The 14,585-nt window shown below is 46.3% G+C and overlaps 1 protein-coding gene across 1 annotated transcript in view; it reads right to left on the bottom strand.

Annotated features, from left to right (window-relative positions):
• The window catches only part of SV2B (synaptic vesicle glycoprotein 2B), a 58,151-nt gene extending 47,209 nt beyond the window's left edge, over positions 1-10,942 (bottom strand). Inside the window, exon 1 of the mRNA XM_066196430.1 lies at positions 10,892-10,942. The gene's annotated coding sequence lies outside the window, so the exon portion shown is untranslated. The remainder of the gene's footprint in view (positions 1-10,891) is intronic.
• Between the last annotated feature and the right edge of the window lie 3,643 nt (positions 10,943-14,585).

The following is a 14,585-nucleotide window of genomic DNA, read 5'->3' as shown; positions in this document are numbered from 1 at the left end:
GGCACAGATGGGTTCAGCTACCATCGAGACCAATTGCATTTCACTCCTAAAGTAAAATCAAAATATTAAAAAATGGGATCACTATTAGAAATCCCATTTGTTATTGAAGAAAAACCACCTTAGCACTCTTTTCTGCATCCCTTCTAAGAATTCAGCCCTGCTGAGAGGAACCAACATTGTTTCTTCCACATGAGCATGACTAAGAGCGCAGAAAATGGGAAATCTACTAGAAATCAGGGGAATAACTCTGAAGGTTAAAAAAAATCAATCTGTTTTCTACTGCTTGCTTGTTTCCTCAGGCTGATAAAGTAGGGAAAAGTATCAAAAAATAGACTGGTTTTCTATGAAAAAAGAGGTGCTAATAATGCTTTTACTTTACATAAATAATATTTTTCTTGAAAATCTGGCTGGTTTGCCCTGACTCAAAGTTCTGCAATAGGTTCAGTAATTTTCAGTGTAAATGGAAAAAGGGAAAAATTTGCTTCTCAAACACTTCTAATTTGTCCAGAACAGATCCTTTTTCTTTTGAGAATAAAATTTTTGGATGAACATTCTTTGACCAGAGGGCAGGAACATGTCCTTCAAAGAGAAATGACGAGTTTCTCTTTTCCATGGCTTCACTGGGTAGTATAAAGGGACTCTCCAGTTGGACCAAGCTCTGTTGGAACATTGCAGCAGACTGATGCTGAAGTTTAGACAAAGCTTCCTGACAGCAATATTTCTGGGGCTGAAGGACAGCATCTTGAGGGGATGGACAGAAACATCATCAGTGGGGCTGCTGAAAATCAAAGACAAACTGCTGGCAGTAACCTGTAAGTGTGAGCCTGCACTGACTGTCTCGCTGAGCCAGAAGTTTTAAGAGACCTTGCTTTAACCCTTCTATGAATTAAAGATGGAAAAGACACCCCAGCGTGGCAGGAGAGGGCCAGTGCTGCTGTTGGCTTCCAACTTGCACAGGGTGTGAGGAGCAGCTTGTTCTCTACATCAGCCCAGTGGCAGGTAGATTAAACATCAGCTGGTACCTGGCTGCTGAAAAGAGCATCCAAATGTCACCCAGCATTAAGGGGATAAGGCCAAGGCTGCCAGGAGATCTTAAATCCAGGGAACTTCATCTGTCTCTGTGTTTCTCTTGAGTCATTGTTGCTTTTGCAGTGAAGGAGCCCTTCACTGCAGGCAGAGCAAAGGGCTGCAAGCCTCAGGGAGTGTTGAGGCTGATGAAATATAGATGGGAGCCTGGCAGGCTCCTCGGGCTGGGTAAATACATGCACAGTAATTGACTCCATCTTCAAGCAAGAAATGCTCTGCATAAGGATGCAGAACAGGCTTGTTTGGTGAAGTGTGATATGCACATTTGACTCAGCAATCACTGAGGAAAAAAGAAAGAAAATCTCTCCTCCTGTGATGAGTAACTGAGTAGTAACTAACAGGTAACTCCATTTTCAACCTTTCTCCCTTTTTACTCCACCTATTTTCCATCACCCACTCAGAAGATGCTATCTCTGATGTCCTACTGAAGAAGCATCTGATGAAAGCAGATGCGGCACAGGCACAATATCTCTACCCAAACCACTTATAGTCTTCATTACACTCCCAAAGAAAACATCTGCCCACCTGAAGCCAGCAGGAAATGGAGTTGCTGATGCACAGATCATGCCACGGCCAAAGCCAATGGCTAAGTGGTGACTGTGGTAATGAACATTTGGTAATGGCTCTTTTCCAGCTGCAAGGGCAGGAATTCTCATGGGAGTGCCCTGAGTTCATGCAAACCTGAACAGCTGCTCTCTGTGAAATTACTACAGGCTTTGACTGAGGGTCCTGCCTGTCCTTTCTGGGAGATCTCTGCCTTCATGTTTTAACCACACGACTGGTCGGAACGAGCTGCTGCTTCTGCAACCACAGTAAATGAATTATTTCTAGGGACCTCTCAGGAGCCTCTGGTGCTTAACTGGATCTCCCTCACATGGAGCAAGCAAGATTCCCCTTCCTAGTGAGAAGGTGAAACCTGAATGACCACAACCTGTCAAGGGCAGAGCACAAGTCCAGACATGAGCAAGCAGGGCCAGATGGATGTGAAATGAAGCCATGTAGGAAGATTCTGAACTGAAATCTCATGTAGATTGAACGTCATGATGGAATCTCACAGTGGGAACAGCAGAAGCATCTCCTGCTCAAGCAGGAATTTGAAACATTCTGAAACAGATATTGAAAATTATTTTTGCTAACAGCAGGGATGAAATTCACCCCAAACCCACTCAGCTCCAAGCTGCATCTGTGGACAAATTAGTAATGCCTAGTATCCTATATCTGCCACTAATTAACTCAGCAGCCGCTGCCAGAGTTAATCACGGAAGCAGCTCCGTTATCCCCAGTACCCCCACAGGGCAGGGATCTACCAGCTGCCACCTCCCACATCCTGTAAAGGCAGCACAAGGAGCTGCTGGGTTTGCTGCTGCTGAAAGGCCACTGAAGGCCCTGCCAGCTCCCCTGGGGAAAAGTGGGTATTTGTGGGCGTCTGTGGGTGGATGTCCCTGAGCCTTGCACCACAAAATCTTTTCCCATCCAGGGGAAATCCCTCCACAGGGAGTTCCTCCCACACACTTTACACTGACAGAAAGGAGGGAGTAAAGGAAGAAACTGAACTGAATTTATTAATTGGAAAAAGACAAAGCTTGTCTCCTGTAATTGAGGTGCCACAGACTCTGATGGAACCCTGAGCCCCCATCCCACGGCCCTTGGGCTGCTGCCTTCCCAAAGCATCTCAAAGGGAAAATCCTCTCATTCAGGAAGATGTACAGGAGATCAAGACCCCTGGGGAGAATCTGTTCCAAGCTGACCTATTTGCCCCAGGGGGTTTAATTCCAGCTTGTGGGGTTGGCAGGCTGGGCATTCCTTCCCATTTGAGGGAAAAGCTGTGTAGCACAGATGTAAGAGGCTTTTTTTCTTCCTTACTTGCCGTGCATTTCTGCTGGGCCACATGGGCTCAGATGCTGTAAGCCTGCCAAAATCATGGTATTATTTCATAGCATATATGAGGGGAAAAAACCCTCAACAATAGTTAATTAAATAATTAAAATGAGGTCCTGCATTTTTCAACACACTGCTGGGAGATGGAAATTCTGGATGGTTTTTAAATCAAACTGCTTATCTAAATCTAGTAGGAATTAAAAACCATTTCAGAATTTGATTTTTAAATGTCAAAAGAAATACTTTCTTTTGGAAATCTTCCAGATATTTCCCAGTGCAAAAACTTTTCTTATAATTATAAAAAACTAATTGAAATTGAAGAGTTCCATTAGATGCTCTGAAAGAATGAAAAAGATGCCAAAAAGATAGCAAACGACTCTCACACATCCCATTTTAATAGCAGTCTTGATTTTTAATTTGATTTCAATTATGTTATGGACCACAACCTTAGGGCTATAGATTAATCCAGATTTGCTCAGATGAGAATCCATCCATCAGCCCTGCTGTGACTATGTTCTTCTAATCAAATGCAATTAACAACTGTCATAAAACACTAAAAAAACCCACAAACTGCTTAATGACTCCCATAAACTGAACTGATTCATGTAATTTTTGAAATCAAGTTTCAATTAGGTCCAAAGAATAATGAAAACACAGATTCTGCTGTGAACGTATCACCTCAGTCTGAGAAGTGATAAATATGATCCCCTTTTCTCTTACCATTGGGAAAAAAAAAACTAGCTGCTGCTAAATGCCTTGTTTCGTGTAGAAAATGTTGGCCAGTTCACTCAGGCTGTGAGTAAGCAAAGCTTTTCTTGCACATTTACTCACAGGCATTTCTACAGATTTCTCTCCCATAGGATGCAACCATCAAACTCTAGAAATATTTCATAAAATTATGACAAAATTTGACTTAATTTATAGATAAAACAATCAGAAACCAATTATCAGTGATGATTATGTATTAAAATAAATGCAATCCAATGCAAGGACTAAATTCCCCTTGCAGGAAGGATGGAAATCCTGTCTCTCCATCCTCTGTCTGAACCTCTACATGACCCAGAGGGACCAGCAGCTTTTTACCCATCCTGTCCTGTTCCTCCAGGCTGGATGAGCTCCCTGCCTGCTGGGTGGCCTGGTGCTTTCAGGACAGATTATCCTGCATCTCTGTAGATTACAGCAGCATTTTAATCAAGTTGATATCTTTTCTCTGTTTATACTTACACTAATGAGATCAGAGACATTTTTCCAAAGTTTTCCTTTGATCCCAAGACAGATTTGCATGCCTGTTTTGGACACTCAGACAATGAAGGGAGCTTTCTTTCCCTGCTCAAACATGTCTTTTCTGACAGCGTAAAGTGACTAAATGTCTCAGGCCAAGCTGTGCTGCTGTGACACTCCCTACAGTCATAGCCCACAGATCAACCCTTTCAACATCTCACACTTTTGGCTCCTACCTCTAATCCCAGTTCTCTTCCTGCCTCTGTCTTTATCCTATAGCTCATCACGAATCCCTTCTCCCTCCTTCTCTCTGCCTGCACCTCCATCCATCACTGTCTCTCCCGGGGTTTTGGGGGTGTGTGGGAGCTCAGCCTGGAGCTGTTGTGTGAACACACAGACCTCAGGTGTTGGCTGCCATCACAACCAGCCTTTGAGCACCTGCAACAGCCTCTGAATGCCACAAGGTCTCTGACAGCTCAGCCTGACCCCCATCTGCAATCCCCACCTCCCTGAGCATTCCCACACCTTGAAAATCTTAAAAAAATGAGGAACCTAAACCCACGTCCTGATGGTGCCTTTTCCTTAAAACCCACAAAGCTATTTTGGGTCTGTTTGTATGGTATGGCCAGATGTATTCAAACAGAGACTAATTTCACCAGCACAAACTTGTCCTCACATAACTTCATTTTCATCCAGACAGAAGCTTTTCAAGCAACAGCCACGAAACCCTTTCAATATTTAATCAGCTGCATGGCCTGGAACAGCAGGGACGAGCAGCAGCTGCCTGGCACAGAGTGGGTGAGCGGGATGAGGGCTCTCTTCCTCACCAAGCCTCTCTCCATTCTAAAAACTTGCCTCCTCCACAAATGTGCTCTGGAAAAAGCCAAATGGGAGCCCTGTTTCAGCCTTCTGCTTTAGCTGTGACAGCTTCCAAAAAGCATGGCTTTGAAGCACCTTGTTTTTCATTCCTCCCTTCCAAATTCCACTCCCCAGGTGTAAATCTTACTTTCTTTCCTACTGATGGCTGGGAAATTGCCGTGCTCAGTGTCCTGTAATTGTGAGTCAGCAGGACTCGAGCTCTCTCCCATTTCTTTCTGGTTCTAAAGCAGGCAGAGTGTAAGCTTTGGCTATAGACAAGGCTCTGCAGAATTTGCAGGGGGTGTGTGGGGGCAAAATTAGGCTTTTCTTCTTCTTTCCTCATTCCCTTAGTGCCTGTCCTGTGTGTGTCAGAGGGATTATAGGAGTTGAAAGGACATAATCTGTTGTGGGTTGGCTCTGCAGCATTCAGCACAGACTCTGTTGGTAGCCACCATACTTAAGGAGGGTAGTTTGGAAATAAAACCTTAAGGACAGACTCCAATGTGACCTGCTTTAGTCATGCCTGTTCCAAAATCATGTCAAAACACCAAATGCTTTCTGGTCAGAAATGGTCTATGAATGTTTCCTACCTGTGCCCTGATCTCTGCAACATCCCCAGTACCCAGCAGCCCAGCAAGGCTCTGGTTTGTCCCTCCTCTGCTGCTGGGCACTCTGGGCTGGAGGTGTCTGTGCTGCTCAGCATCACCAGGCACTAATCCAGGCACGGCTGCAGCACAGGCAGCATCTCTGAGGGTTTGCAGTGTCTTAGCTCCTAAGACCAAAGCATCCTCTCTTGCTAGAACTATAAAATAGATACTAATAACCAGCCCTAAAAACCCTTACCTAAAAGAAGAAGAAGGGGAAAAAAAAGCACCAAAAGCATATCCAATTAGCGATAAATAATAAGTACATGATTAATTAAAATTACTCTGTTCTTAATTCCCATCCTCTGGCTCTGAGAATCCAAAAGGCATTCCCCATCTTCCCAAGGGTGTCCCAACGTCAGAGCACCACCAGAGCCCCCAGAGGGCCAGTGACTGGCAGTGGTGACAGCAGGATTTGTCATGGATGTGCTGGCCCCACTGGAGATGGGCTCCCTGCTCCTTCCATGCTGGTCACAGCCGGCCTTGGCTCACCAGGGAGGCTCAGCCTGCACCAAGCCCAGCAATTTGGGCTCTGAATTGCAAGTGAACACTCCTCGTCTCCTCCTCAATGCCAGCAAGTCTGACTTTTTCAACAGCAGCCACGCATCAGGAGAAGAAACCACTGGGATTTCTCAATCTGGGTCTGTGTATAAATCATTTAACACCTCATTTACACATGCTTATAATTAATGCACACTAGATCGCTGCAATGAAACAGCCCTGATAAAACATGGGCTGCAAGAAGGACAAATGAACCCCCTCAAGAAACGGCTGATCCCACTGGCTCCCACTCTCACTTTCAGTGGAAGCAGATGAGAGGAATTTGGGTCAGATTTCCTCCTCTGTAGTGCGCTGAAAGCATTTGAGAACCATTTGCCATTTTGTAAAAAGCCCACAGCTCCTGTGGCCACAAATCATCTCCTCTTCTCCTATTTCCCATCTATCAAGTCAGAGAGAGCCCTGGGCTTTGTGTACGGTGCAGAATTATCACTTTTTGTTGTATTGCGTTATCAGGTGTGATATCTCTCGTAGTAGCCCATCTATCTCTTATTCTGGTATAAGTCCAGAGAAATTTTGCTTATTTTGCTGGATTTACAGCCCTGAGAATAACACCAGGATCCAGCGACCCGGGATAGCTTGTAAATCTAAAAGAACTTTTATCCATCAGTAGGAGTGTCCTGTGCAACACACCCTCTGTGCCAGGTACAGCTGGAGAAGAATTTTGCATATTTCTATTCTTGTCTCCCAAACCCTCAGTCATCCCCTTGGAGGCATCAAATCCAATCTGCCTCTAACCTGATTCCCCAGATGTGCTACTCTCCCAGGGAGTGTGACTCAGGAGCTGCAGAACAAGGTGTAGCTGAACTTGATGGAGGACCATGACTGCTTGTAGAACTGCAATATAAATGAGATTCCTCAAAGCAGTCACCACCACCTCCTCTACGGGGGTCTCCTCTGAGTGTCAAGGCATAGAGGAGACACCAGAAGGGTCCTGCATGCCTGAGAAGGGCTTGGATAAGTTCAGGAGGTCAGGAACCTGTAAACTGCAATAATTACAGCAGTTAATCTGCAGCAGCTTGACCACCTGCCACAAAGGGCAAGAGAAGTGTCCCTTGGAGGAGGCAGGTTTTGCCCTGCTGCCAGGAGGATACAGTGGGGCTGATCCCGGAGACACCACTTGTGTCCTGACAGAGGATTTGTCTTCACTTTACCACTGCAGTACCTCGAGAGCAGGAGGGGTGGGTGTACATATCATGTGCACAAGCAGATCGGCTCCCATAGTACCTTCCCCAGGGTCAAAAATGTCCTGCAGGGATCTGTTCACCCTCTCACGTTTTACAGAACACCCCACAGGGATTATCTCCAGGCCAGGACTGGGAAAGTCTCCACGTTGCAGTGCTGCTCAGAGGACACCATGTCTCTTACTCCCAGCCTGGGAGGGTGGGAGGACAAGGAGGCAGCTGCTGTGCTGGGAATCAGGGCTTGAACAAATCCATCCATCACTCAGTGGGGAGCTGCTGAATTCCAGCTTCTTGAAAACTCATCTCCCACAAGAACTGCTGGGAAGCACAGCAAAACACCGAGTTGGACTGGAGACACAGAATCAGTGACAACTGAGCCTTCACAGTCCTGCAGCATCTCCTGGAGGAGCCTGCCCAGCATTAGACCTGACACAGTCCTCCTGCCAAGAGGCATCTTGGAGCTGTACCTGGCTTCTCTTAGTCAGTTCTAATGTGGCCTGGGTCTTGGATTTGAGAAGATAAGTCAGCAGCCCTGCTGACTGTCTCCTCCACAACACAACTTCGTAGATCTCGATCACATCCCTCTCTATCTCTACTCATATCTCCAGGTTTGACACACTAAGGTGAGCAGAAAACATCTCTAAAAACCTGTAGCTCCTCCAACTTTAATGAGGGAGACCAGAATACTTACAGTGCTCTCACATTTCAACCACCTCCAAGCAAGCTGTAATTTCTTCTCCCTCTCTGGCATTAGGGCAGTCAAAAACATGCCCAGGTGAGCTATGTCACCTTAGATATTGGAGACTCTGACATATATTTGTAAAGATTTCCTGGGACAGTACTAGAAAAAGAGAAGAATTGTCCTCAAAGTGGCCTGAGCTTCCCAGCTCCGTTTCTCTGACTGAAGTCTCATTCATAAGAGGTTCTTCCCTCAGTTTTAACCCAGCTCCTCTTTCAAATTCAGCACAGCCAAGGGAATCTGCCAGGCCACCTCAATTAATCCCATCTTCCCTCTCTCCCCAGCACCAGTGAGTTTCCTCTGCTGCTCACTAAGTCGTGACTGCACGGGAAGAACAAGCAGGCTGAGCAGATGGGGAGTGCGGGAGGGAGCCCTCATCTAAAACGCAAATAGCTGGTGGTAATTTAGCAGATGTAGTAAGAAAAATCTGGAGAGACAAGCTTGAGGTGACAGGATTCCAATTTCAATCAAATAATGTGGAAGTCTCCCCGGCAAGGAAAGGTTTCATCTTCCATTTTCTTGATTGCCTTGTCTTGAAGAGATGATGACTGATGCCAAGTGCCATCACAGGAATGATCTGGAGTATTCTTCATTTAAGATCCCAAATGATTCCCTGCCCTTACCAAATGGATTTTTTTTTTCACAAGGGAAATCCATCCTTTATAACCCAAATGTCCATAAGAAAAGACTAAAATTCAATTAAAGTCATAACAGTCATTAATTCTGTAGCACATTCAATTCTGTTTCTATCCAGACACAAAGACTTCAGGATCAGTCCTTCACTTCCCCATTATCAAATCAGGATGGCTCAGGAAATTTGGGACATTATAAACATCTCTATATCCAGCATATTGTAATATTCATTTGGCCCTAGAATTTCATCTTGGCAGAAGCACCAAAGTTATCACAGATGGGTATGAGGTCGTTCTCTTTATAAATATTACAGAGCCATTAATTAAACAGGGGAAATTAACTGTGCCAGGCAGCACTGCAGAGGGACAGGAAAGCACAGTCACCATTGGCCAGCGTGGTAGACTGAATGTGGAACAAGTGCACACAACATCAAACTGACAGCAAAGACACTCCGGCATCAACATTACTGCAGGTTTTACAAGATAATTGAACAAGAAAAAAATTTATAGACATTTCTGGTGCTCAGAAGCAATATTCCAGGAAACATGGAATGAAGGGTTTTCAACCTTCTGAAACAACCATGATGTTTTGGTTAAAGGAAACAAAAGCTTTCTTCCCTAAGATGATTTCCTCACATTATCAACCCCCCAAACATAACAAATTGGGCAATTCCTGCACTTGCACCCTGTCCTTCTTGCCCTGTGCTGGGATGCAAAGTCATGCAAAGCTCCTTCCAGTTTTTCGTGTTCTCTTCACCCCCTGTTTACCACACCGATTTGGTCAAAAGACTGTTCCCCTGAAACACACTTGAAACAAAACTCCAAGTCAAAACCTGCTGCTGAAGAGAGGAGGCTTTTTTTCTTTAAATTTAATATGACTGGTGCTTGAAATGTCTAGGTTTCTCTAAAATAATCACAAACCCCAAAGTGCCCTACTATCAGTGTCACAGAATCTAACTTCAAAGAGTAGGAAATGTGTGAGTTTTTAGCAAGTGGAGGTTTCTGCATGAATACATCATGAGAGGAATATTTTTATAAACAAGTCATCTCTGAAATGTTCTCCAGAACAAGTTTCAATTCTGCCTATCAAAAATAAATCTAGAAAAAAAACCGTTTTGGTATCCCCAAACCAAATTCTGCACCAATTTTTGGGTGAAACGCAGGTCTGTCAAGAAGGTCATATCTTTGAACCTGTTAGAAAAATTGACAAAGCTCCCCCAGTACATTTCTCCTTTGTTTTTTGTTATGTACAGACCTCTACAGATTCAGTACAGCCAGATTGCAAAGGCTGCTCTTAGGTTTATTATTCCCTGATCCTCTTTAAACAAGGGCCCTAAATTCATCCCTGGTATAAGAGCTCTGCTGTCACTCAACTAAGATGCAGGACACCTATTTTGAGAATCCTGTGAGACACTGACTTGCAAACCTCTCACCTGGAGTAATCCCATGTCCAGGACATCAGACAGCTTATGGTCCCAACAGAGTGTCCAGTGAGACCCCCTTCCTTCCAAACATCTTTATCTGCATCTGCCTCTGTATCAGCTACTGGCAGAACCTAGGGGACTGGTTTCAGTGAAAAATGCAGTTAGACTTCAGGATAGAGATAGTTTATCAGCTAGGAAAATTAAGAGGCTTTATACATCAACTCAGGGGCAGGAATTTATGAATGAATTCCCACAACTCCTGCAGTAACAAGCGCAGGGCAGAAAAAGCAGCATTCAGGTAGGAGCTCACCTAGGACTACATGGAAAATATCAGACCAGGCTGGAAATCACAAAGGAAAAAAGATACACGGTGGGCAATAGATCTGCCTGTGAGTGAGATCTGGTCCCACTGCCCAGGCACACACATTGATCTGCTTGATTCCCAGCTTCTCACTCAACAGTAATTAAATTGCTTTGATGAGCACTGACCCCTGGAAAAGCTTCACTACAAACCAAATAAGCTTCATTGGGGTTTTTTTGGTTTGGTTTCTTTTTTTTTCCTGTCCCCTTTTCAGCTCCATCCTTTTGCTTTTCTACCCCGCTAAGCCCTATTGCGCCTGCACTGATTGCCCAGAAAGGGACCAAAGAGAAAAGCATCATTGCTTACCAGAACTAGGGAATATCTCATCACAGCCGTTCACCAGCCATTTCCCCTCTCTCTAGACCGTGGAGCTGCTCCTGATAGGGCTGCCCCTTTGTGCTCGGATGTCACAAGCCGGAGATTAGAAGTAAATGCTCTGCAAGCCAAGCCGATCATCCCGCTGCGACCACATCCAGGTAGTGGAGCTGAGGCAAAGTCCATCAGCCAGCAGAAAACACCCTGGCACGCACACACCCCCAGGCACGGAGCAATGGGAGTGCAGGGAGGCTGCAGGCAGGAGGGAGAGCAGATGGGAGGGGGGTGGCTTGGGGAAACCAGGCAGCGGGCGATGCTAACGTGACAGATGTGTTGACTTTAAGTTAAACAGGAAATTGAGGATGTTCGACGCAAGGAGGAAAGACATTAGCTCACATTAAAGGCAAAGACTTTCCATGGTCTTTCCCTTCTTCGCTTTCCCTCTTCCACCCAGGCTTTCTCCAGTGATTTCTAGCTCTGCCTGCACAGGCAGAAAGAAGCCACGGTTGATATTGACTCTGCCTGTGTGTCTGGGCAAGGCAGGAGCTGCGGGGCCATCCACAGAATTCCCCATCCTAGCAGTGAGTTGGGGGACAGTTCTTTTATTCCCTCTTCAACTCAGACTCCCCTGACATTATTTAAACAGCATCCTCTAGATGATATGAGTAAAAGAGGGGGATGCTGAACAGCAGAACAAGGCTTTCAATTTGTCCCAGTTCAGGGCAGGGGAAAACACAGGGTCAAAATCCTGATTCAGCTTATGTAGGATAAGCAGCAGAGAGTAGAATAAATTGATGTAAATGCAGGGGAAATAAAGTGTCTTGGTGCAGTCAATTTCCCCATGAATAAACCTGATTTTTCCACAGTCCAGACAAGGGTGACCAGGCTGAGTCTGGGGGATAAGAGCTGTACTGTGAGGGTGCCCAGGCTCAGGGGGATGTAACTCCAGGGCAAGGTGGCTACATGTCTAGGCAGCAGTAAAATGTGAAGAGGATTGGGGAAATCAAAGCCCTGCGCCGATTTCTTAGTTACAGCCTAGAAAACTGAGTGAAGGAAGGCAGACAATACTGGCTTAGAGCTAGACCCGCTAATCTAGAGACTGGGGGAGGAAGAGAGTGGTCCCACCACAAACCCATGGACAGAATATCAGCTAGGACACAAGGACTCTGTTCCTGTTTCCTGAACTGCTGGCTTTTTCCACTGCCTTGGGCACAAAGAGGAAGAGCTCCCTCGTCATCCTTGCAGAGCTGGGTGTCAGCCACAGCCCAGCATGCACAGTTGAGCCTTTCTCATTCATCTCCCCACCAAAGCTTTGTCCCAAGACCCACATCTGGAGGGTCAAGAATCTCTTCTGTGGCATGAATGGGACCCCAGGGTGAGATTAGTGACAGGACTCCTTTTTTTCTAGCAGCTGTGCGTTAGGTAAAGAACTGAAATCTGCTATGGGCGCTTACTCCATAATGGAGTGAAATATTCAGGTTTTGGTGCAACCTAGCTTTCCTCCCTGCTTGCATCCCATTCTTCCCCACCCCCTCACTGTCCCTGAGCTGTGCTGTTGGCCTCCCTTCAACATTTTAATGGAGTATTGACAGTGATCCATTCGCACTCCAAATAGATAAGCCTGACTTGCATCCCCAGAATCACATTTGCAGAGCCAGCCCAAGCAGGTGGGTTTAGAGCATCTCCTTGGATGGATCAGCTGCAGTTCCAAAATCATCCCTTTTTCTGGTTAGAGAAGCAGCTTGGAAAAGTCTAGCGAGGATATTACACTTTGGAAAACTGCTGTCTCGGGTCTCTTGTCCCTCCTCCTACCTGCTGCCATGCTCCTCGTCTCTGCAATTATTTATAAAGCTCCATGTTCTTTCCTAATTGGGATGTTCCCTTTCGCCTTGCACGTCACTCCTGTGTCACTCTGCGTCTGGGCCCCTGGTGACCTCTTGGAGTGCTTTGGCAAGGCTGGCAGCAGCCAAATGAGTCATCAGCAACCTGCTGCCATCTCCCTCCCTCCAGCCATTGCCCCCCTGGCTTCCACTGAGCCTGGCTGTAGTCAGGGAGGCCTGGGGGAGTTTAAAGCTGTCTAATCCCCTGGATAATTCATGAAAAGAGGATTACCCATTCTGTGCAGAGCCCTTAACCTAAATATAAACCAGCCTTCCCCTTGCATTGCAGCCCCTGTGGCACAGAGACGTTTTCCCTGTGCTGCTTCCCTGTCCTATCTTAGGGGTTAACTCTGCTCTTGCTCAAATCTGGGACAACCTGGTTCTAACCCATGGAGCTACAGTGCAATAAAACCAGGGTTTGTAAAGCAGAGGTGAGACTGTGTTCTGAGAACACCAGCAGGATCAATGCAGACTCATCCCCAGAAGAACATTCCCTGCCTAATAAATGGCAAACTCCTTTGTGGAGGGTGTCATGGAATGTACTTTCTTACTGTATATTTGGAAACCAGCGTCATGGTGCCATCAGTGCCTGACAGCAATGCATCAGGAAGGCAGAGGGAAGTGCTAAACTTGGATGATCCCATGGGAGTTACAGCAGCCTGCCCCAGGACCTGGGCTCTGCTGTGCTGCCCACCATGGGCCCTGGGTCGCCCGGACCTGGGTTGTCCCTGCTGCCAGAGGGTACAGCCAGAGAGATGGTGAAAAGGGAATAGTTAACATGCTACCATTCCTGCTTGCATTCAGAGATGGAGGGATAAACTGGGGAACTGCAGGAGGGATTCCTGATGGATTCAGCAGCTTCCTGGAAGACCACAACAAGCCTCACCTCTCTTCTCATTTTCTCTTTCCTTATTTTCCTGAGTGTGTCTCCTCATCTGCCTCTCGTTTTCCTCCTTTCCTCTTCCCCAGATGGTGAAATGAGGTCTGACACAGCCACGACAGGCTCCCCTTTCCTACAATGGCTTTTTTTTTTTTTTGGCAGTTAAAGTCCTTATGGGACTTTAGTCACCGTAACATTAAAGCATTCATTAGCACAGGAGTAATTCCATAATCTCTTCAGAAGAGAACAATTTCAGAGGTTCAGCTCATGATCTGGAAAATCAATTTGCCAGCCTGATGATGCAGGAAGAGGATTTTCAAGGCTGGCTTTGGCTTCCCCAGCAGGACTGTTATCAGCCCTGGGACTTGGTGGCCAGGAAGAGGCCACCCACCACAGCTCTGAGGGGAGGTGGCAGGACCCAGGGGGTGTCATTTGGCTCAGGCAAGGAAGGGAGCTGTGGAAGTTGCAGGATGAGCCTCAAAACCAGATCTGTCTCACCAGGTTTTGCCCAACAGTGTGCTGGGCACAGGTGAGACAGCATCATCGTGGGTCATGGGGAATTTTCCTGCCTTTTTCTTCTCTCAATAATTCATTTCACCAAAGCAGTGCTCCCAGCTCAGAGCATGAAAGGGATACGTCTCAAGCATCCTGCTTTTTCCCTTCAGTTACAGGCTAAACTAAACTCTTGCACCTCCTGTACCAAGTACCAGCCCATGTGCTCTCCTCATGGCATTTTTCACACTTTGACTGTGCTGTCAGAAGCTGGGGCCCACACCCTGCCTGCAGGCACACAGCCACATTGGCAGAAATCATCTGCAGGTGCAAGGCTGACTTTAGGAAAGCATCCAGTTCTGCAGGTTGGGGGCTGCCTCAGAACCTGAGTGGACTTCCTCCTCCAGCTCAGCTCCTTCAATCAGAAGTTGTC

The sequence above is a fragment of the Chamaea fasciata genome, unplaced genomic scaffold (genome assembly GCF_029207755.1).
Source record: "Chamaea fasciata isolate MVZ Bird 193981 ecotype frontalis unplaced genomic scaffold, bChaFas1.0.hap1 SCAF_14, whole genome shotgun sequence".
Lineage (NCBI taxonomy): Eukaryota > Metazoa > Chordata > Aves > Passeriformes > Sylviidae > Chamaea > Chamaea fasciata.
Note: the sequence above shows the minus strand (reverse complement) of the source record. Positions and strands in the feature narration are given on the sequence as shown.